Below are 23,858 nucleotides of genomic sequence, written 5' to 3' on the forward strand. Positions count from 1 at the left end.
CGTCGGTGTAGGTATTTCACCTCCCCAAGAGGTGATAACTGTGTTGATGGGAGAAGCCCTTCCGTCGACCTAGCACTGTCTATACTGGGAGTTGGATTGGTATAACTGCGTCGCTCAGGGCTGAGCGATGTAGCTATATTGACATAAGTTGGTAGTGTAGACAAGGGCTGAGTTCTCTCTAAGCTGCAGCTGCGCAGCTGCTATTAAGCATCGCGCAGGTGCTCAGGGCTACGGCAGGGGGAGGTGCTTCTCCCCAAGCCCCAGACCTGCCATGGCGCTCCTCCCCCGGCCCCAACCCAGCCCAGCCCCAAGCTGGCCGGGGGACAGGTGCCCCAGCTCCAACTGAGCCCAGCCTGGACCTGCCACAGCTGGAGGAGAGGCGCCTTTCCCCCACAGCCCAGGTGCTGCTGCGGGGGGAGAGAGCTTGGGGAAAGCCCTTTCTCCCCACTGTAGTCCCAGGGAACCCCACTGCACCCCAACCCCCTCATCCCCAGCCCCACTCCAGAGCCTGCACCCTCTTCCCCAGCCCTGAGCATCTCATCCCCAGCCCCACCGCAGAGCCCACACCCCCAGCTGGAGCACTTGCCCCTCCCCACACCCTTACCCTCTGCCCCAGCCTTGAGTCCCCTCCCACACTCCGAATGCCTTAGCCCCACCCCACCACATGAATTTTGTTATGTGCACCAATATGGAGGTGATATGTCACACATCACGTCCATATTGGTGCACATAACAAAATTCATTCCGCACATGGGTGGGAAAAATTAGAGGGAACATTGGACCATGCCTAAGATGTTTAGGTAACATTGTGTTCCTTTGAGATATAAGGCATCGTTCTACTTACTGATTTTTTAGCAGTATCAGCCTGAGGTGTATTTCTATTGAACTGCTCTTCACTTCAATGATGTGAGTATTTTGTCTAATAAATTTGCTTTTAATTAAGACACCTTGCATTGCCTTGTGGTGTGAAGTTTATCATTGTGGTGCACTATAGAGAGGAAGTAAACTGAACAATGATCACAAACAAGGTTGAACAGGATTTGTGCTGTTTGAACACTGCAGGAGAACTGAGGGACCCTTCCCCAAAAGATGTCATCAGCATGCTGGCTGTGATTAGGATCAGAACAGGGAGAACTTAAAGACCTTGAGAGTATGAGGTGCTGGTGTCTGTTTCATAAACTGATTTTAAAAATTAGTAAGAACCTCAATCGGTGTAAATTGGAGTCTCTTCTTTGACTTCAGTGGACTTAATGACAGGTTTCAGATTATATATATATATATATATATATATATATATATATATATATATATATATATATATATATATATATATATATATATATATATATATATATAATTTATATAATTATAAATTATAATGTAATTTATACCAGCTGAGGATGTGGGTCAATATATGAAAGAATTCTAGAAATGTAATCTGTTTATTTGATTTAAAATATAAAAAGAAGACATTTAATTGTATACAGAATTTGTATATAAAATCTCACATATTATCACCCAGAAGCATGACATCATAGTTCATAGGGGGGAAAGACAATAACAGAAAATGGAGAAATGGCAGAGGTGCTTAATGACTTCTTTGTTTCGGTTTTCATCAAGAAGGTTGGTCATGATTGGACATCTAACATAGTGAATGCCAGTGAAAAGGAGGTAGGATCAGAGTCTAAAATAGGGAAAGAACAAGTCAAAAATTACTTAGACAAGTTAGATGTCTTCAAATGACCAGGGCCTGATGAAATGCATCCTAGAATACTCAAGGAGCTGACTGAGGAGATATCTGAGCCATTAGCATTTGAAAAGTCATGGAAGACAAGAGACATTCCAGAAGACTGGAAAAGGGCAAATATAGTGCCCATCTATAAAAGTGGAAATAAGGACAACCAGGGGAATTACAGACCAGTCAGCTTAACTTCTGTACCCAGAAAGATAATGGAGCAAATAATTAAGCAATCAATTTGCAAACACTTAGAAGATAATAAGGTGATAAATCACAGTCAGCATAGATTTCTCAAGAACAAATTGTGTCAAACCAACCTGACAGCTTTCTTTGACAGGGTTACAAGCCTTGTGGATAGGGGGGAAGCAGTAGAAGTGGTATATCTTGACTTTAGTAAGGCATTTGATACTGTCTCGCATGACCTTCTCATAAACAAACTAGGGAAATACAACCTAGATGGAGTTACTATAAGGTGGGTGCATAACTTGTTGGAAAATCATTCCTAGTAGTTATCAGTGGTTCACAGTCACGCTGGAAGGGCATAATGAGTGGGGTCCTGCAGGGATCAGTTCTGGGTCTGGTTCTGTTCAATATCTTCATCAATGATTTAGATAATGGCATAGAGAGTACACTTATAAAGTTTGCAGACAATACCAAGGTAGGAGGGGTTGCAACTGCTTTGGCGGTTAGGATTAAAATTCAAAATGATCTGAACTGGAAAAATGGTCTGAAGTAAACAGGATGAAATTCAATAAGAACAAATGCAAAGTACTCCACTTAGGAAGGAACAATCAGTTGCACACATACAAAATGGGAAATGATTGACTAGGAAGGAGTATTGCGCAAAGGGATCTGGGGGTCATAGTGGATCACAAGCTAAATATGAGTCAACAGTGTAACGCTATTGCAAAAAAAGGAAACATCATTCTGGGATGTTTTAGCAGGAATATTGTAAGCAAGATACGAGAATTATTTCTTCCGTTCTACTCCGTGCTGATTAGGCCTCAACTGGAGTATTGTGTCCACTTCTGGGTGCCGCATTCCAGGAAAGATGTGGACAAATTGTAGAAAGTGCAGAGAAGAGCAACAAAAATGATGACCTATGAGGGAAGATTGAAAAAAATGGGTTTAGTCTGGAGAAGAGAAGACTGAGAGGGGACATAACAGTTTCCAAGTACATAAAAGGATGTTACAAGGAGGAGGAGGAAGAACAATTGTTCTTCTTAACTTCTGAGGATAGGACAAGAAGCAATGGGCTAAAATTGCAGCAAGGGCGATTTAGATTGGACATTAGGAAAAACTTCTGTCAGAAAAACTAACTGTTGGGGTGGTTAAGCACTGAAATACATTGCCTCGGGAGGTTGTGGAATCTCCATCATTGGGGCTTTTTAAGAGCATGTTGGACAAACACCTGTCAGGGATGATCTAGATAATACTTAGTCCTGCCTTGAGTGCACAGGACTGGACTAGATGAGTTTTCGAGGTCCCTTCCAATTCTATGATTCTATAGTTCACCTTAGGGCTGGTCTACACGTACAGCGCTGCAGCTGCACTGATGCAGCTGTGCCACTGCAGAGCATCTAGTGAAGACGATCTCTGTTGATGGGAGAGAGCTCTCCTGTCGGCATAATGAAGCCACCTTCTCGAGAGGCCGTAGCTATGTCAGCAGAAGTTCTCCCACCACACCGGCATTGCCCGCCCTGTCCACACCGGCATTTATGTCAGTGTAATTTATGTCACTCAGAGGGGTGGTTCATACCCCTAAGCAACATAAATTATACCGACATAAGCTGTAGTATGGACATAGCCTTAGGTTTCAATGTCCTGTGGCTTGTCTAAATTTGCATGTCTTGGCATGTTAGTTAACTCACGTTAATTGGCAATCAATTAATTCTGGTCTAGACAGGGCCTAACAGAGTATAAACCTCAGCCTAAGCTTTCTCCCCAAGGTTGGTTGCTCCTAGAATGTATTTCTTTATCAGTTCCCCTAATTCCTTCCACTTCCGAGGGAGGCTTGAACCCCTTTAATGCTGTTATATTGGATCTCATTCAGCACACCTGATATAAGCTCAAAGGTAATTGAGCAAAAAATACCTTATCTATATTCAGGTTTCAAGCAATAGACTTCAGGAGAACTCAAGAAGATCCTTCATTCAACAGTCATCTACTCCCCTGTTAAAAATAACAAATCACACTAATTCCTATTATATATCCCACTTTTCTTAACATATCAACAAATTAAAAGCGGGGTTAGATGTATCTAAAAGTACTTGTTACAATTTCAGTAATTGTCAATCAAATGTCCTGTTTGGACCTTGTTATCATCCTTCTTTATTTTCAGAATGCTGCGAGCTGTGTTCAGGGTCCCAAATAATATATGTCATTCCTTTAAAAATAACTGAGAGCTTAGCAGTGAATAGTACTGCTCCCTCAGTTCCACCCACTGTAAAGTCCTTTCTAATGCTGCCTTTACTCTTCATTTGCTTTGTAGTGCTGAGACCTAGAAAATTGAAACCTTCAGTCCTCCATTTCTAAGCCTATTTTGGATCCTTGCTGCTTGCAGCACTCTCTCATGGTCTTTGTTATAAGTGAATATAATAATGATGGTTCCTCTCAGCTCTCTTTTACCATGTTTATAATAGGGAAAGGGGAATGGGAAATTATGTTTCTTCATATTTAACTCCAGGATTTTTGGTTTGCTGAAAGTTTCTTTGTTTGCTTTTTTAATATCCTCCAGGACTTGCCTATGTCTTTGTGTTCATTCTGCCCCTCTGCCTAGACTAATGACTAACAAATATATTGGCCAGTTTTCTTTCCAGTGAAGGTCCTGGCAAGGATACATTTATTTGTTTATCTATATTGTATTGAACTGTATATACAATCTTTTTTAAAAAAAATCATAGACTGCTGCATGTGCATCTGAGGTTTCAGAACAAAGTGAGTATTCTGTTGTATTATCAGCCTTGAACCTTGTGATAAGGAGGCAGATGCTAGAGAAGAACTGTGTTGACTCATTTAAATACCCAGGTTAGGGTCACCTCTAGGTCAGGAGGAGAAAACAATGCATCAGGTCAGTGCAGTGCTTTCTGTTCCCTGGTAAAATATGTAGCTAGCACCTAGTAGTCAGATTTGTCCGGAAAGCAGGTACAGGACTTCTATCATTTGCATGAGCTCAGTCTCAGTCTGACTTTGTTTAGGATTCTAGAAACATCTAGTTCACAGTGGGCATGCTTAGTGGCTTACCACAGAAATTAGCATAGTGAATCACATATTGCATCATTTCATTGACATAGTTATGCCCATTCTGGTAATTTGATAACTGTTGTTATTTCTGCAAGCTGCAGAGTCAGATGTCGCGTGGTAGGGCATTAGCAGATTGAGCAGCATCCGGATGGAATTGGAGAAGGTATTAAGGAGGGAGGTGGGCTCTATTTGGCCAGCTGAAAGAGGAAAAAGTGAATCCCAACTCCTCTTCCCATTTCAGTCTCCTATATTAGGCAATCAGTACATTTCCGTGGGAGAAAGGGGAATGTTTCAAGTGTCAATACCAAGTGGTGGATAATTTAGCAACTTTGTCACTTCCTGACTTTTTGCATTTAATTCATATGCCTAATATGTCACTAACTTTTTTGCATTTAGTATGTATTTCAATAATAACTTTTCAGAAAGATTTAGAATGCTACAGTTTCTACCTACTTTATATACAGTAGCAAAATGCCAGAGAGCCTCTTCTTTCCAGTGACAAATGGAGATGAAGTCCAAATGAACAATAACTCCTCAAGGGAGCTAGTGTAACTGCATTACTGATTCCTCATTTTTTGAGCAGCAGCAATTAGATAAACTTGAAACGAGTGCCTACAATCCTCAAGGTTGGATGCAATTAATAAAGCAAGTGATAGCCTGCTGATTCTAAAATAAAAAACTAAATAAATACATGTTGCCATTTTCAGCAATAAAGTAATAAGCAGTTTGCGGTAAATGTGATTGGCATAAAACTATGTATGAAATAATGTCAAATACACTGAGGAAACAGCTATTGCTGTCAAATTTGCAAAATAGGGTGGCTTTTCAACAAATGTATCCACAATTTAAATCTACTGAGATAGGATGACAGATATGCTAACAAATTATTCATGCCATATTTAAATTATGTGCTAACTAATGCTGCAATAGCATATTTATTTAATCAAAGCTTAATCATTATTTGACAATTGCTTTTACGTTCTTCCACAAAATCTGATAGATAATATTTGTACAATTGTCTTAGCTAAACTATGCAAGCAATTGGAAAGCTTGTGCAGCTATCCAAGTGAGTGAAGAATCTAGGAAAGTCAGGCATATCAAAACACTCACTGTGATACATTACCTAACTAACTAAAGTACCTTACCATTCACTGGAGCAGCTAAAGTGTGAAAGAAAGCACTGGTGAATGGCTGATCATTGCTATTTAACATATCTCCGATTTTAAGAGGAAATGTGTTAGTTTAAGCCCTGCTGAAGAATTTAAGGACTGTAGCAACATACGGGGCCAAATTGTACAATTAAGGCACAGCTCTGAGTCAGTGCAGAGCTATGCCACCCGTGAGAAGCTAGGCAGTGCTATTACTGTATGCCCTGTAGGAGGGTGCATCATGTGCTCCTCTCCATACATAGCCAGGTCCACTGGTTAGTGAACCTCCATAGCACATTGCAGAGCTATGGAATACTAGACCTCAGCAACACTTGCTTTTGGAGGAGAACAGAGTGACACTCTGGCCCATGTTATTTGCTATATTGCCTCAGCCCACTGATTCATCAACTTCAGTGTTGTGTCCTCAGTGGTGCTGTTATATGGAAAATGGGGGGAAAAACACTTTGCCAAATGTAGAAGCCGTGTTGTATATGGAGATGGGGAGGAGAATTTCCTCATCTTTTTAACCATCAGATTGTGCCCTGACACATGAGACTTCTCCAAAGAAGTATTGCTGGGGGTGGAGGGAAGGTGAAATTTTGTATTTTCAAAAGAATTAGGTTCGTTAGTTAAAGCTGGGTGATTTTTTCCCCATCTGTCAGGCAAAAGGTTTCTGTAACTGCTTTACACTTCTAACACTGGGAAAGCATACTTTTTGCAGTCTTCAGGATTAAGAGGTGCATTATATCACAGTGGTAAGCAGGTGAGAGTACATATTGCAATGTCATCTCCCCATAATTTACAACAACAGTAACATTTAATGAAAATGAATTTTTATCTGCATTTCTTTAACATGTTTGCAGCATATATCAAAGACTGTAAAATTGTGGAATGGTCCTATAGAAATTTTCCCAAGTGTTTTGACCTTGATTAAAAGGTTTGAAGTTTGTTCTTTTACTTCAGTTGTTATTGTCGCAGATGACACAAAAAGTATCCAGAGTTGGCAGTGCAGCTTGTTGTCTTACAATGAGAGCATTTCAGTTTTCCAGGTGAGAGATTTTAGTTTTGATAGTGTGTACATGCTGCCTTGACACCAGGATGGCCATTCCTTGCTTGGTTGTTAAATTATGACACAAACACTTCTCATTGATCGTAATTTTACAGCCACTTCAAGGCTCAACTTTGGCCCCATGGTTTCACTGTGTCTGTACAATTGAGGAGAATAGCTTCTGTGATGGGTACTATTATGGCCATTGTGTTCCTGTGAGGTGGACTCAAAGTGTCTGCTGAAGCTGGACAAGATGTATTAAATGTCCGTAGTCCTCGGCCATTGCTAAAGGAATTATATAACCTCCCAGGATGTAAAGATTGTGCTGCAGCTCAACACTCACTAGATTGCATGCAGTCTGTGGAACCCTGTTGTGTCTTTAGAGGACTACTTATAACTGTTTGTACCTTACCATACGTTTAGCACTTAGATTCAAGAGGCAGGCTGTGTAAAGAGAGGTTTTGCATCAGAGTTCCTGAAGCTTTATCATTAAAGAATCATCCTCAAATTGACCAAGATAAACAGCTAAGTAGCTTTTCCACTGTTTCAATTTCTTCAGATTAATTCTTTCACACCTGTTTTCTGTCCACTACATTAGATGTTTTCTCAATATAGTAAAAAGAAAAGGAGTACTTGTGGCACCTTAGAGACTAACAAATTTATTTGAGCATAAGCTTTCCAGAGCTACAGCTCACTTCCCAGTGTTAATTAATAAAGCAAGTGATAGCCTGATGATTCTAAAATAAAAAACTAACTAAATACATGTTGCCATTTTCAGCAAATGGGATGAAGTGAGCTGTAGCTCACGAAAGCTTATGCTGAAATAAATGTGTTAGTCTCTAAGGTGCCACAAGTACTCCATTTCTTTTTGCGGATACAGACTAACACAGCTGCTACTCTGAAACCTCTCAATATAGTGTTTGTATTGTCAATTGTGTGGTTTATCACATTACATGTTAAATTAGCTATTTATCCACTGAGATTTGTGAATGACTGCAAGTTTCAGACATCTGTTTTACAGTAGGACTACTTCTACCATCACTGCTTTAGAGGATGCTAAATATCATTTTTTAAAAATGTTATAATTTTAGCTTTATGCTCTGAGGGCATTTTCTTCTCTCTGATCTCAGAAAAGCTGCTCTGATCACTCTTAACAGTCCATTTATCTTGAAATTTTACCCCTCTTTTTTTGGTTTGGATTATTTTTATTGTGGCCTGGAATGGGCAATAATATACTTTCAATGGTATGAAGTGAGTTGTCATTAGAGTCTGTTCTCTCTCCGTGTAATATTATGCCTTTAATATTTGTGACCTTTAGATCTCAAATTTTAAAAGAGTATAATAAACTCATATTTACTAATATCTCATTCATCATTCTTTTCCAGCAATTACAATTATTGTGTACAATTATACCTCTTAGGTTTTGACCTTCATATAATAGAACTGCTAACTGATTGCATGTATTCCAATAGGGCAGGATGAACAGGCTAGGGAGAGAATTCAGACATGATCTAGGTACATGTTTCTTTCAGTTTAAAAATATAAATAAAACTCCTTAAAGTGCACACAGTTAGCATTATAGCATGCAGTGCTGGAATTATGCCGGTAGAGTCCTAGTGATTTTTCATTATGAGACTAAAAGAAAATGTTCCCATGTTCTAGCAGATGAATTCGAACACCAACAGTCTGAATTGTTAGTCCAGTCCCAATCCTAAAGTTTTTCTTCAGGCACTGTCTACATGGATCCCGCTGCAGGTAGTCATGCAAGTTTGGAACTTTCAGGAAAGTAGTGTCTATTGGTGAAACATGGGGAAATAGTTTTACTTTGTGTAATGACACATCCACTCCGAGGCTCTATTCAAGACTAATGTAATGGTGTCCAGTTTGCAAATTAATTCCAATTCAGCAGTCTCTCTTTGGAGTCTGTTTTTGAAGTTTTTGAAGACTGGGAGTGGATGTGTCATTACACAAAGTAAAACTGTTTCCCCATGTTTATTTCCCACCCCCTACTGTTCCTCACACGTTCTTGTCAACTGCTGGAAATGACCCACCTTGATTATCACCACAAAAGAGGTTTGTTTGTTTTTCTCTCCTGCTGGTAATAGCTCACCTTACCTGATCACTCTTGTTACAGTGTGTATGGTAACACCCATTGTTTCATGTTCTCTGTGTATATAAAATACATGCATCCGATGAAGTGAGCTGTAGGAAGTTTATGCTCAAATAAATGTGTTAGTCTCTAAGGTGCTACAAATACTCCTTTTCTTTTTGCGGATACAGACTAACACAGCTGCTACTCTGAAACCTGTCGTATATGGGCTATTGTCACTATCCTCTCCAAATACAGCTTTCCTAATGACAGTCATAACCACCTACAGAGTCAATGAGATATGGGAACTAATGTTTAGACTCCCATATGCACCGTTCATATGTGCTGTCTCTACCCCTAATTTCTATAAAAGTTGTCTCTGATTTCTAAGTAAATAAATCAATCAACTTCCAGTATTTTTCTCCCTGCCCCATTCATTCCTAGGGGAAGCTACTTTATACTCTATACATCAGTGGTTCTCAAACTTCATTGTTTTGGCTGGAAAATCATCCATACTTTCCTACAATTACAGCTGGTTAAAATTTTTCCATTACTGTTGTTTTTTAGTGGAAAATTATGTTTTTGACTAAATAAAATCTTTCACAATAAGTGTGGAGAAAAACTGAGCACCCAAAATGCAGAAAATTTTTGGTTTCCAGCTACAAAGCAAAAAATTTCCACCAAAATCTGAAAAATTTGATTCAGAAATGCTGTTCCAGTCCGTCATGGGAGCTGTAGTTTGGGTACCTCATGCCTGCATTACCTGCTATGGGCCAGATTCCCCAGCCAGACTATATCTGCCATGATGCTCTCTGGTCAGGGATTGCAATGTGCACTGTGATGGCTGAGCAACAAGGGAGTCTGTGATAGATTATGGGAGATGTAGTTTAGCCAGGGATCCTAGCCCATAGAAGAGGTCCACCTTCCACCATATTCACTTGCTTTCATATTTGCTCTCAATTTCCCTTCTCAATTTCCCTACCTGTCCCCTATTGCTTTATACTTTCCTTATTTTCCCTTCTGTTTCTATCCTGGGTTTTTCCTCATTAAGGCCAAGAGATCTTATACTTTACACTTCAGTTATTTTTACTTCAACATTTTATTTCTGATGTTTACATGACAATGATATAGAAACTTGATTTAAAAAAATCCTAAAAGTTATATATTTAAACATTACATCTAATACAACAGCATCCAGAGCCCAGTGTTGGATTCATCCTACAGCTCCCTGCAGTCTAGAACACTGCCTTTTAAAAATAGAGGGTGACCTTTGTCCCCTGAAGCCAAACCTGCATCCTTACATAACAATAGTCATTGTTCCACATACCTTCTGCTCCCAATCATCAATTATTCTTCTGTCATCATTCATACTATCCTGCAGCCAGTGATGAGCTGCCAAAATCTTAACAACGGTTTGCCTCCTCACCCCCGGCAGGTGCCCCCGGGACTCCTGCCCCATCCAACCCCCGTCCCCTGACTGCCCCCAGAACCAGGCAGAAGGGTCTCGTGGGCCACAGTAGTGGGTGCCAGCCCAACCCCGCCACTAAGAGCCAGAGGCACCTGCTGGGGGGGGCGAAGTGGGGAGTCCCGGCGGTGCTTACCTGGGGCAGCTCCCAGGAAGCATCCAGCAGGTCCCTCTGGCTCCTAGGGGCGGGGGAGCATAGCTGGGGGGGAGCAGGGGGAGTGGCCACTCCCCCACTGATCACATCAAAAGTGGCAACTTAGGCACCAGCTCCCTGGGCGCTCTGGGGCTGGAGCACCCACGGGGAAAATTTGGTGGGTGCAGAGCACGCACCAGCAGCTCCCCCCCCTGCGTCCGGCCCCAGATCACCTCACCTCCGCCTCCTCCGCTGAACACACTGCCCCGCTCTGCTTCTCTGCGCCCCCCCAGCTCCCCGCGAATCAGCTGTTCGGCAGGAAGCCTGGGAGGGCTGAGAAGGTGAGCTGGCTGAGGTGAGCCGGGGCAGGGAGAAGTTCCCCTGTGCGCCCACCACCCGGGTTACCTGCTGCGGCGCAGGCGGCCCTCCTCGTGCCCCCCTCCGCCCCAGCTCACCTCCGCCTCCCTGGGCCTGAGCGGGAAGCCGCGGCCTGCTTCTCAGCCTGCCCCAGCTTCCAACACGAACAGCTGATTCGCGGGAAGCCTGGGGGGCGGAGAAGCAGAGCGGGGCGGCACATTCGGGGAGGAGGTGGAGGTGGAACGGAGGTGAGCTGGGGCCAGGGGTGAGGCGGGGAGCTGCTGGTGGGTGCTCTGCACCCACCAAATTTTCCCCTTGGGTGCTCCAGGGTTGGAGCACCCATGGAGTCGGAGCCTAAGGCACCACTTTTGGCTGGTTAAATTTAGAAGCCCTTTTAGAACTGGTTGTCCCCACCAACCCCAAGAATTACAATATCATCAGCCAGGCTTTAAAAAAATCAGAATTGGCTTTAAAAATTATGAGATTTAAAATAATAAATGTTAGGTCCATTTTAGTTGTCTTCTTTTTCCTGTGGCTGTAGGTTCACTTCGGATATGCTTTCAAACATTTCTCTAAAAACATGAGGGTTATCATTTTTTTTAAATGAAATCTGAAATTCTCATGTTATCGCTTTAATTTAGGAACTGGGGATTTAAGAAAAACACCAAATATTGAGAGATTGGTGACAAATTTGCAAAGATAGACAACACCACTCTTCACAGTTCCCTTTCCAGTTTCCTAACTGTAAGTAGCAATCGTTACTAGGAGCAGCCTCATTTTCACATGTAAAGATTATGGGGAAATGGCAGCCATCTTGACTTAAGGCAGCCTCTGGCTTCAATGTTATTGGAAGCAATGAGAAATAGTGACCATTTTGTCTAAGGGCAAAATTCACAAGTTTGATGGTAGAAATGAGATTGTGAGAAATTAAAACAAAACAAAACTCCAGCTAATATCACAAGCCTAGTGATGAAATTGTGAACGTTGTACATAAGAACATAAGAATGACCATACTGGGTCAGAACATAGGTCCATCCATCTCAGTATCCTGTCTGCCAACAGTGGCCAATGCCAGGTACCCCAGAGGGAGTGGACCTAACAGGTAATGATCAAGTGATCTCTCTGCTGCCATCCATCTCCACCCTTTGACAAACAGAGGCTAGGGACACCATTCCTTACCCATCCTGGCTAATAGCCATTAAGGGACTTAATCTCCATGAATTTATCTGGTTCTCTTTTAAACCCTCTTATAGTCCTAGCCTTCACAACCTCCTCAGGCAAGGAGTTCCACAGGTTGACTGTGCACTGTGTGAAGAAGAACTTCCTTTTATTTGTTTTAAACCTGCTGCCCATTAATTTCATTTGGTGGCCTCTATGTCTTATATTATGGGAACAAGTAAATAACTTTTCCTTATTCACTTTCTCCACACCACTCATGATTTTATATACCTCTATCATATCCCCCCTTAGTCTCCTCTTTTCCAAGCTGAAAAGTCCTAGCCTCTTTAATCTCTCCTCATATGGGACCTGTTCTAAACCCCTAATCATTTTAGTTGCCCTTTTCAGAACCTTTTCTTATGCCAGTATATCTTTTTTGAGATGAGGGGACCACATCTGTACGCAATATTGAAGATGTGGGCGTACCATGGATTTGCATAAGGACAATAAGATATTCTCCATCTTATTCTCTATCCCTTTTTTAATGATTCCTAACATCCTGTTTGCTTTTTTCACTGCCGCTGCACACTGCGTGGACGTCTTCAGAGAACTATCTACGATGACTTCAAGATCTCTTTCCTGATTAGTTGTAGCTAAATTAGCCCCCATCATACTGCATGTATAGTTGGGGTTATTTTTTCCAATGTGCATTACTTTACATTTATCCACATTAATTTCATTTGCCATTTTGTTGCCCAATCACTTAGTTTTGTGAGATCTTTTTGAAGTTCTTCACAGTCTGCTTTGGTCTTAACTATCTTGAGCAGTTTAGTATCGTCTGCAAACTTTGGCACCTCACTGTTTACCCCTTTCTCCAGATCATTTATGAATAAGCTGAATAGGACTGGTCCTAGGACTGACCCTTGGGGAACACCACTAGTTACCCCTCTCCATTCTGAAAATTTGCCATTTATTCCTACCCTTTGTTCCTTGTCTTTTAACCAGTGCTTAATCCATGAAAGGATCTTCCCTCTTATCCCATGACAACTTAATTTATGTCAGAGCCTTTGGTGAGGGACCTTGTCAAAGTCTTTCTGGAAACCTAAGTACACTATGTCCACTGGATCCCCCTTGTCCACATGTTTGTTGACCCCTTCAAAGAACTCTAATAGATTAGTAAAACATGATTTCCCTTTACAGAAACAATGTTGACTTTTGCCCAACAATTTATGTTCTTCTGTGTGTCTGACTATTTTATTCTTTACTATTGTTTCAACTAATTTGTCCGGTACTGACGTTAGACTTACCGGTCTGTAATTGCCGGGATCACCTCTACTGCCCTTTTTAAATATTGGCGTTACATTAGCTATCTTCCAATCATTGGGTACAAAAGCTGATTTAAAGGACAGGTTACAAACCAAAGTTAATCATTCCGCAATTTCACATTTGAGTTCTTTCAGAACTCTTGGGTGAATGGCATCTGGTCCCTGTGACTTGTTATTGTTAAGGTTATCAATTAATTCCAGAATCTCCCCTAATGACACTTCAATCTGTGACAATTCATCAGATTTGTCACCTACAAAGAACAGCTCAGGTTTGGAAATCTCCCTAATATTCTCAGCCGTGAAGACTGAAGCAAAGAATTCATTTAGTTTCTCTGCAATGACTTTATCGTCTTTAAGTACTCCTTTTTTAAGTCGATTGTCTAGGGGCCCCACTGGTTGTTTAGCAGGCTTCCTGCTTCTTATGTACTTTAAAAACATTTTGTTATTATCTTTTCAGTTTTTGGCTAGCTGTTCTTCAAACTCCTTTTTGGCTTTTCTTATTACATTTTTACACTTAATTTGGCAGTGTTTATGCTCCTTTCTATTTACCTCACTAGGATTTGACTTCCACTTTTTAAAAGATGCCTTTTTACTCTCATTGCTTCTTTTACATGGCTCTTTTTTAGTTCTTTTACTGTGTTTTTTAATTTGGGGCATACTTTTAAGTTCTGCCTCTATTGTGGTGTCTTTGAAAAATGTCCACGCAGCTTGCAGGGATTTCACTCTAGTCACTGTACCTTTTAATTTCTGTTTAACTAACCTCCTCATTTTTGCATAGTTCCTCTTTCTGAAATTAAATGCCATAGTGTTGGGCTGCTGAGGTATTCTTCCCACCACAGGACTGTTAAATGGTATATTATGGTCACTATTTCCAAGCAGTCCTGTTATAGTTACCTCTGGGACCAGATCCTGTGCTCCACTCAGGGCTAAATTGAGAATTGCCTCTCCTCTTGTGGGTTCCTGTACTAGCTGCTCCAAGAAGCAGTCGTTTGAAGTATCGAGAAATTTTGTGTCTGCTCCTGAGGTGACATGTACACTTTTCTCCTGAGGTGACATGTACCCAGTCAATATGGGGATAATTGAAACCCCCCACTATTATTGAGTTCTTTATTTTGATAGCTTCTCTAATCTCCCTTTGCATGTCATAGTCACTGTCATTGTCCTGATCAGGTGGTCGATAATAGATCCCTACTGTAATATTCTTATTAGAGCCTGGAATTACTATTCATAGAGATTCTATGGAACATGTGGTTTCATTTAAGATTTTTACTTCATTGTGACTCTTGACCCGCCTACTCCATTACAAGTACTATAGCGATTCTCTGTGTAGCCAGTACTTATTTATAGTAACTATGGCTCTGCATGAATCCACACTACCTGATTTCTTCACTATTTTGGAGTCTTACAACTGGTTATTGATATAGTGGAAGTAACTACATGGCAGCTGGAGCTGTGCCCCTTTTATATATCAACAAGCATGGGCAGGAGGACATAAGCAAGATGTGTGTGTAGCCCCAACAGACATTGCTTTCCAAAATGCCCCAAGATCTTAAACTGGGGGTGTTCAGAGGGGGGAAGGGGTGGTCCAGGCAGTTGACAGAACAGTTGGTCAAGAATGAGTTTGTGAGACAGGGTGCCTTGGGGAGCAGGGTACAGTGATTGCAAGCAGTTAGGTTAATAGAGCTGGTGCATGAAGAGCTTAATTTAATTGGACACTCAGGCAAGCAGAGGCGGAGAAGCCTGATGACAGGAACCACTGTATCAAAGCAAAAGAACATTGTGAAGGGCGCCCCCAAAGAGATGTACCAGAGATCTGAACTCAGGCCAGGCTACCTTCTAGATACCTAAGTACCTCAAGTGACAAATCAACTAAGAGGAGGCATGTCCTGGTTTCTAGGTCTTATAAGCCCTAACCTTCTTTTGAACTTCCTCTATGGACCAAGCTAGGGACTACTCCATTATTGTTTAATTGTCATGTTTAAGCTCGTGAATCTAAGCTATATGCAATCTTTTCTGCCAGTCCTAATAAATCAATCAATCTATCTATCTATCTATGAACAGCTTTAATTATTGAGACTTGTTTATGAGAGCCACATAACTATATTCTATACTACTAGAAGGTGGATGCATAACTGGTTGGGAAACCATTTCCAGGGAGTAGTTATCAGCGATTCACAATTATGTTGGAAGGGCATAATGAACGGGGTCTTGCACAGATCACTTCTGGATACGGTTCTGTTCAATATCTTCATCAATGATTTAGATAATGGCGTAAAGAGTATACTTATAAAGTTTGCAGACAATACCAAACTGGGAGGGGTTGCAAGTACTTTGGAGGGTAGAATTATAATTCAAAATGATCTGGACAAACAAGAGAAATGGTCTGAAGTAAATTGGATGAAATTCAACAAGGACAAATGCAAAGAACTCCTCTTAGGAAGGAACAATCAGTTGCACACATACAAAATGGGAAATGAGTGTCTAGGAAGGAGTACTGTGGAAAGGGATCTGGAGGTCATAGTGGACCACAAGCTAAATATGAGTCAACAGTGTAACACTGCTGCAAAAGAAGTGAACATCATTCTGGGATGTATTAGCAGGAGTGTTGTAAGCAAGACACAAGAAGTAGTTCTTCTGTACTGCTCTGCACTGATTAGACCTCAACTGGAGTATTATGTCCAGTTCTGGGCACCACATTTCAGGAAAGATGTGGACAAATTAGAGAAAGTGCAGAGAAGAGCAACAAAAATGATTAAAGGTCTAGAAATCATGACCTTAAGAGGGAAGATTGAAAAAATTGGGTTTGTTTAATCTGGAGAAGAGAAGACTGAGAGGGGACATGATAACAGTTTTCAAGTACATAAAAGGTTGTTACAAGGAGGAGGAGGGACAAAAATTGTTCTTCTTAACCTCTGAGGATAGGACAAGAAGCAATGGGCTTAAATTGCAGCAAGGGAGGTTTAGGTTGGACATTAGGAAAAACTTCCTCTAACTGTCAGGATTGTTAAGCACTGGAATAAATTGCCTACGAAGGTTGTGGAACCTCTGTAATTGGAGATTTTTAAGAGCAGGTCAGACAAACACCTGTCAGGGATGGTCTAGATAATACTTAGTCCTGCCATGAGTGCTGGGGACTGGACCTTTAGAAGTCCTTTCCTGTCCTGTGATTATATAGGTAGATGGATGGATAGATTTGTTTGTGTGTGTGTGTGTGTGTATATATATATAGTTCTCTGGCTCTCATAAACAAGCTTCAATAATTAAACTGTGTATGTGTATATACAGTGATAGATATAGATATATGTACACACACACACACACACACACACACACACACACACACACACACACAAAGAATGTATATATAATATAGTTCTGCGGCTCTCATAAACAAAGCTCAGAAATTCAAGCTGTTTCCATACATTGAGTTTTCTGGGTCATTGAAGCCTCATTAGATATTTCAAAATCATGTCTTCAGATTATGAATACTTGTAAGCCTGAAGAAAGTATTCTACATGAACACTGGGAAACAAGCTTTAAGCTTCATTTCAAATGGCATGTTTGTTGTCATTTTCATTGCACATCAGTTTATATGTAAATCTGGAAGAAAAAAAAAAAAAGATGTCTGGCCAGAATGTTTAGTGCTTTACTACAAAAATAAAATCCTCAGATTAAGACATCTTTAAAAGTATTTGCACAGCAGTGATGCAATTCAAAATGAGAATACCCATATATTGTACATAAAAATGTTTCTTTGAGCAGTTGCGTCAATTTACAGTACCCAACTGTAAGATTTGTATAGTAATTTGCATTATACCACTGCATATATAGTTAGAACCCAGGTGGGTTCATACACATTAAAGTTTAAATGTAAAATATACACACATTGGGGTTCAGGTCAATTTTATCGTGTGCTGTTCACCCAGAATATGCTATTATAAATTTCTCCCAGTTTATAGTGTTGTTTTTTGTCTTCCTAGCTGAACCGTTTGAGTGTCATATTGGGAATATAGTTTAAGCTACTTTTTTGGTATTTTCCCTCTAGAATAGAAACTACATCATGTAAAAATGTTTGCTGCATTTAGACTTTAATCAAGGATGAAAAAGGATGAAACAACCAGTCCCTGTAGCCATTCAATAGAACTATGTATTGTACATTCAAGAACTGCTGCAGAGTGACATCCAATAACCCCTCTGGGGAAGTGACAATATAAGACTGGAATATGTTTGTGGCTAACAGGATACAAAGATCAGACTTTCACTTCCTAATGTAAACAGGTTCAACCTAGGTATACTATAGTATTTCCCTTGGGAGCCACCTAAATATTTTAACAAGAGAACTGCAGAATGAGGACAGAAAATCCACCACTGACTTCCAGTGTCTAAGCACAGATAAAAAATTGATTACAAATCTGTTGGTTTCAGAGGTTTCCAAATAACAATTTATATTTCTAAACTGTACCATGATATTGAAAATGTAAGCTTGTGTAATACCCACCTACATTTTAGAGGTCCATAGCAAAATCAATATGCCATATCTCTTCCTATCACTGACTTTCGTGGACTTACATATATAGCAGGTGAAATTTATTTATTCAATTATATTCTCCTATCACTAAATAGTGGGTCCTAAATATGATTTCACTGCCAAATAGGCTAACGTTATATGTCCATTTAGATATGTAATTATTTTTCTGCTTGTATAATGCAGGATATTTTGGATAGCATACAATCTTCATCCACAGCAAGATTTAAATTATAGTATAGTCACTCCTCAACTGGAGCCGTGTTAAATAGAATGTGAGCTAATCTAAACCAAAAGTTTAACTATACCAATATAATTTAATTCTGAATATGGACAGGGGAACTTCCTGTTTGTTAGGAAAGATTTTACAAAAGATCGTGCATTTGCAGATAAATTTGACAGTTGAAAGCATATAATTCTCCAGGGTCAATGCACAGCAGAATGTCCTTATGTGGTGCTTGATATTCAGAACAAAGTGTGAATTAGAGATGGGGTTTAACCACAACCCTGAATCTGCATGTCCTTGAACTCTGGAGAAGTTCGTATCGACTCATATTGAACTCTGGGTCTGTGGCTTCCCTCTCATATGAATATGGAAATAAGACATGCTGTGGAGAAGGAGCAAATCTTTTGTTAACACAAATGGAAATCTCTGTGAATATCATCTTGGATACACACAAGGGGGGATGTGTTCTCCTCTCAAGGCTAATGGGATGTGCATCGAGAGGAGAATAATATGCACCATTGCCTTTTCTCTAACAGGTGAAGGGTACTCTGGATAAAATTGGTGAACTAATGGGCAAGGCAGGTCACATTAGTTTACAGGGTAATTCCATGTTTTGCAGCAAAACTAAGGCAAAGTCTTGGCATAAACCAGGGAAAGATTCAGCCTAAGACCTGCTGTTGATGTGAATGATAAAAACAACTTGACATTTAAGTTGGCAGCTTATCACGAGTACCTCCCGTGTTCAGTTTCTTTGCAGAAGCTAATAGAAAGAGAACCTGAAGGAGCCCACTCTCTGTCAAGTAGGGTGCAAAGGCAATGTTGAAATACATGCATTTGAATATGCGATGAGAAGTTGTAGTTGTTTCCTTGTTGCCAGCCAAATGAATGTAGAAGGACACCTCTCTGCAGCAGAAGGAGGTTTAGTCATGTGAATTTTCCCAGTAGAAAACCTAATCGGGAGGGCATTTAATTTGTCTGTACGCATGGAATAAATGTGTCTAGGTTGGACTTTTAAAGTTAGATCAACTCAAGCCTTTAAAACCACGACAGAATCCAATATCCAGACACATCTCCTATTCTGATAATATTTCATGTTGTCAAATTAAATGGAAGGCGCATATTAGATCATTTGTCTATCCTGTGTCTTGCAGTATACTTCATGCTTTAGCAGAAGGTGAACTAACTAATGTTGTGTGAGGAGGCTGGATTAGAAGATGGGAATTAGTTATTAATAACCACTGGCAATTGTTTCACACTCCAGAGGTTACTCTTATAACATTCTCCTGGGTTTTATATCTGCAAATGTTAATAACAATGGCCAATTTTTAAGTCCAGCCATACTATTTATGTCAATGACTTCCTGCAGTCATGAGGTCCAAGGATTGACAATAAACTGCTTAAAAAATTCTTTGTTTTGTTCATTTTAAATTTACTTATTAATTAAAACATGTTTTCCCTTGCTCTCATGTTATGGAGCAGTTGCATAGGTATTAGGGGACAAACTGTGTTGTTAAAATTGAAGATCAAATGTAACTTATAATATACCAAAATGTCAAATACAGTACAAACACAGAAATTGAAATTTGTTTCCCAAATTGCAAAATAAATTAGGATTTTTAATATGGTGAAGGAACATTTGATATCTGCCATCATCAGGAGAACTATATCATTTGATTTTGTGTTCTTGTATAACTATGAAAAGCATTTTTTCATGATTTAACTACCTTTATAATCAGAATATTTACAATTCAAAGGACACATGTAGCTGAAGTAAGAAAATATTGTATACCACTTAGAATAAAGTATCAGACAGTCACGGGAGAGGCAACATAGTACACCTGTTAGTGCACAGCTTCCAGAGAAGAAATTTAATTATGTCTTTCACATTGATTTATTGTGTAATCTTGGGCATTACATTTAACCTTTCTGTGCATCAGTTTTCCTATCTGTGCACTAGAAATAATATAGCAACATTTGCCTTTATCACAGGAGTTTTATTAGACTTAATTGATATTTATGAAGTATTTGGAAATCCTCTGGAGGGAGGAAATATGCAAACTTTTAGTTTTTGTTGAATTCATTTATTGTATATGAAGTGCTTATCATGACTTCAGATCTTTTCTCAAGATGGGCAGAGAGTATGAATGGACATTGGCAGAAAAACATAACATTGACATCGAAAAAAAAACATACTATTGATGTTCTAACTGTATGTTACTCTTCTACAGTGTTATTTATTCTACAGAAATAGATTTTAGTTAAGTGTTTGTTACTTAGGGATGAATATGTATTCAGTGATCTATGTACTTATTAAAATGCATGTCAATGTACTAATTTTGTTATATCTCAAATTGTAAGGTATGTGCATGCAGAACCATTGAAAGAAGATAATGCCAGCTGACATAGTTTTTTGTCATAAAGATAGAACAGTATTTGTAATTTAGGGAATATGATGATTCATTTACCTACAACTTAATCTCTTCTATAGATGTACTGTACCTCTGCTTACAGTGAAAAAACTAAGACACAATAAATTCCTTTATGTAGTGATTTTTTTCAAAAAGTCCTTATTTAAACTGGATTTTACTTTAAGTAGCTTTCACTAGATTAATATGAAAAATACTTTTTGATGAGAGATGAATAGTATTAAAAAAATTAGAAGCCAGTTCCCAATCCTATTTTAAATAAACATGGGCTTTAATTAATTTTCTACAAAAGCAACAAATCTAACATTGTAAAAAACACTGTAGTTTAACTGTAGCAGACACCTTCTTTAAATAAAGGTGATGGCTGCTAAAAAATATCACTTTTTATCTTAGATTGCATTTGTAACTTCTTCTTTCATCATTTCTCCAGTAACAGATTTCCTAGCTGAAAATTATATGGGCTGTACACAATATTGTATTGTTCATCTTATAGTATTTAGGTTTGCTTTAGTTATTTTGGTTTATTTTTCTGCTAAAGAAAATGATATGTAGTTCAATATGTGGAAAAGTGTAGTATTAAATTGAGACTCATAGGAATGCCCATTATCTATATTCTTGTTAGGAGACAGACTATTAATTGTTAGGAGAGAGAGAAACATGTTGTGGAATATGGACTAAAAAATGACTTTCAGGCATAGCCTTCAGTGGGTTATGTGTGCAGTGACTCACTATTCTAAGGCAGGTATGTTGTCTCCTGGAGTACTGTGGAAGTGCCCATTGCTACACCCTTTGAAAGCATGTGTAATATGCATTCCTTATGCACAGGACCATGGACTCTTGCTCCCACACTGCCTTCTTCATGAAAGCTAGTTTCTATGCGCTTTTGCCTGAAGCACTCCTTGTAATCCCAGATTGTCACGAGGCCCTAAACGAGGGTTGTGTAGAGAAGGCTTCTTGTGTAGGAAGACCATTTAGACCTATTTGTTTTAAAAGCCTTTTTTTATTGAAATGTTTACTCATGGCAATGACTTCTTGTTAATTGTATGCCACTAGGTCAATTGCTGCTGTACTAAAGGGAAATTCACCCTAAGGAGAGCAGGTGCTGTTTCCAGCATCATGCTTCTTTGCAGGTTATGTCTGGGGAGGATTATCTTTAGTTTCTCTTGGATTTCTGTAGATCCCATGGACCTACAAGGCCAGGATCACCTATTTTACAGATTATGCTGGCCCTTTTGTGTACCCCCTATGTCCAAGTGTATAGAAAGTTGCCAGTGCCAGCTTCCTTCTTTCAGACTTCCCATCACTGTGGGCTCTGCGCACTCATTTGGGGTTTGGGTAAACAAAAGGTGAAATCTATGTTGTTAAGCTACCCTACTATCAGTGCTAGATTAAGAATAAATGGGGCCCAGATCCAGTTCCAACAAAGGTCAGCCAATATAAACCACTGGTCCCTGTGATGGGGTATACAAGCCCCACACCGGGCAAGAAGGAGTTTAAGAACAGCTTTGGGCTCTGTCAGTCTTGTAGGAGGAGCCAGAACAGACCTCTCATTCTTAGCTCCCAGAGATGGGCTCAACAGAGAGCCAGGCTTCCTTAGGTTGCCTGTAAGCACAGAGTTGTAGAACAGATGGCTGTAAGGTTCTGGTAGGACAGAGAAACTGGTGTCACTTTTTATTTCCATTAATTTAATTAGCTTTCCTTTGTTATGTTGAGAACTGGGACTAGGGGCTTGACTCTGGAGCAAACTCCTGCTGAGAATGAGAGCCCCCTGAGGAGAAGATGGGCCAATGTAGGAAGTAGCCCAGGGAAGAAGCAAGAGGTCTGACCAGAGAGATCATAATCACTTGCTGGAATCCAGGTTAACAGGAGCAACTGGGTTCCCCTTCAACTTCACTGAGCAGACTAGTGGGAAGGCACGAGGCACCAGGAGGACTACTGCGCCTGGATCTGGGCTGTTGACCTGGTGTGAGGCCCTGGGACTACTGAATGAAAATCCTGGTTTATTCCAAAAGGGGGGAGATAAAAGGTGCTTAGCCAGTGGGCCAAATCACAAGGAAAAAGGGGACCCAGCAGACCGGGTTGGCAGGACAACAAAGAAAAAACCCTGCAATCCCACACCTAGCCACAAGGGAGTGCACCCACTGTGAGTCATTTTGCCAGAGTTCCCTACACAGATGTGCTTGCAACTCATGCATTTTTTTCTCTGAATCTGAAATACCTGAGTAGCTAAAGGTACACACATGAATGTTTGCAGGATCAGGACCTAAGTTTGTGAGTGCAAGAGTGTTCATTTTAGATTTGTCTTACTGTAGTTTTTCGGAGAAATAAAGACTATATTTTATAAATGCTGACTTAGAACATATTTTGTCAGGAATCTGGAAGGAGGGTTAAACAATACAAACAAGTAACTTAAAGTACACATGCTAAATAAGGTTATACGCTAACTATCTTATTTACATTTCTTTCTGCATTTTATTTCAACACAGTCATTAACCAAATCATTCAAATTTGGCATCTTTCTGATGTAGTTGGGACCTTAAGAGTTAAATGAGGAAAAGCTATATAGATACTTGATTTTTAAATAAGTAGCACATCTGATGGTGCTATTAGTGGCATTTGGGAAGCCAGGAATGATATTAGTGCATTGCATCCACTGAAAATATTGATCTTTGTGCTCCTAATTATGCCTTCAGTCCCTTCTTCATGAGGATTGCAAAGGTGTACTGAAAGCACAGCTAGGTGTTTAAGGATCTTCTCTCTGTCTCTCTCTCTTTTTAATCCTTTTCTTTTCATGTATGATCATGTCCTTTTCTATGGAGGACTTGAATGGCAGATTGCAAGGAGCTCCGCTCAAGATGAAACAGCATACATGCAGTGTAGACTTGTACTTATAATTTACCTGAAACTTCTTTAAAAAAAGAATCACATATATTTGATTCCTGAAACCCAGTGATTTAGCTCTCGAGAGAAAGCCGGA

At 39.9% G+C, this 23,858-nt stretch overlaps 1 protein-coding gene across 31 annotated transcripts in view; it reads left to right on the forward strand.

The window, feature by feature from the left end:
- TENM3 (teneurin transmembrane protein 3) overlaps window positions 1-23,858 on the forward strand; it is a 2,195,833-nt gene that overhangs the window by 1,312,447 nt on the left and 859,528 nt on the right. The window lies entirely within an intron of this gene.

The sequence above is a fragment of the Lepidochelys kempii genome, chromosome 4 (assembly GCF_965140265.1).
Source record: "Lepidochelys kempii isolate rLepKem1 chromosome 4, rLepKem1.hap2, whole genome shotgun sequence".
Classification (NCBI taxonomy): Eukaryota; Metazoa; Chordata; order Testudines; family Cheloniidae; genus Lepidochelys; species Lepidochelys kempii.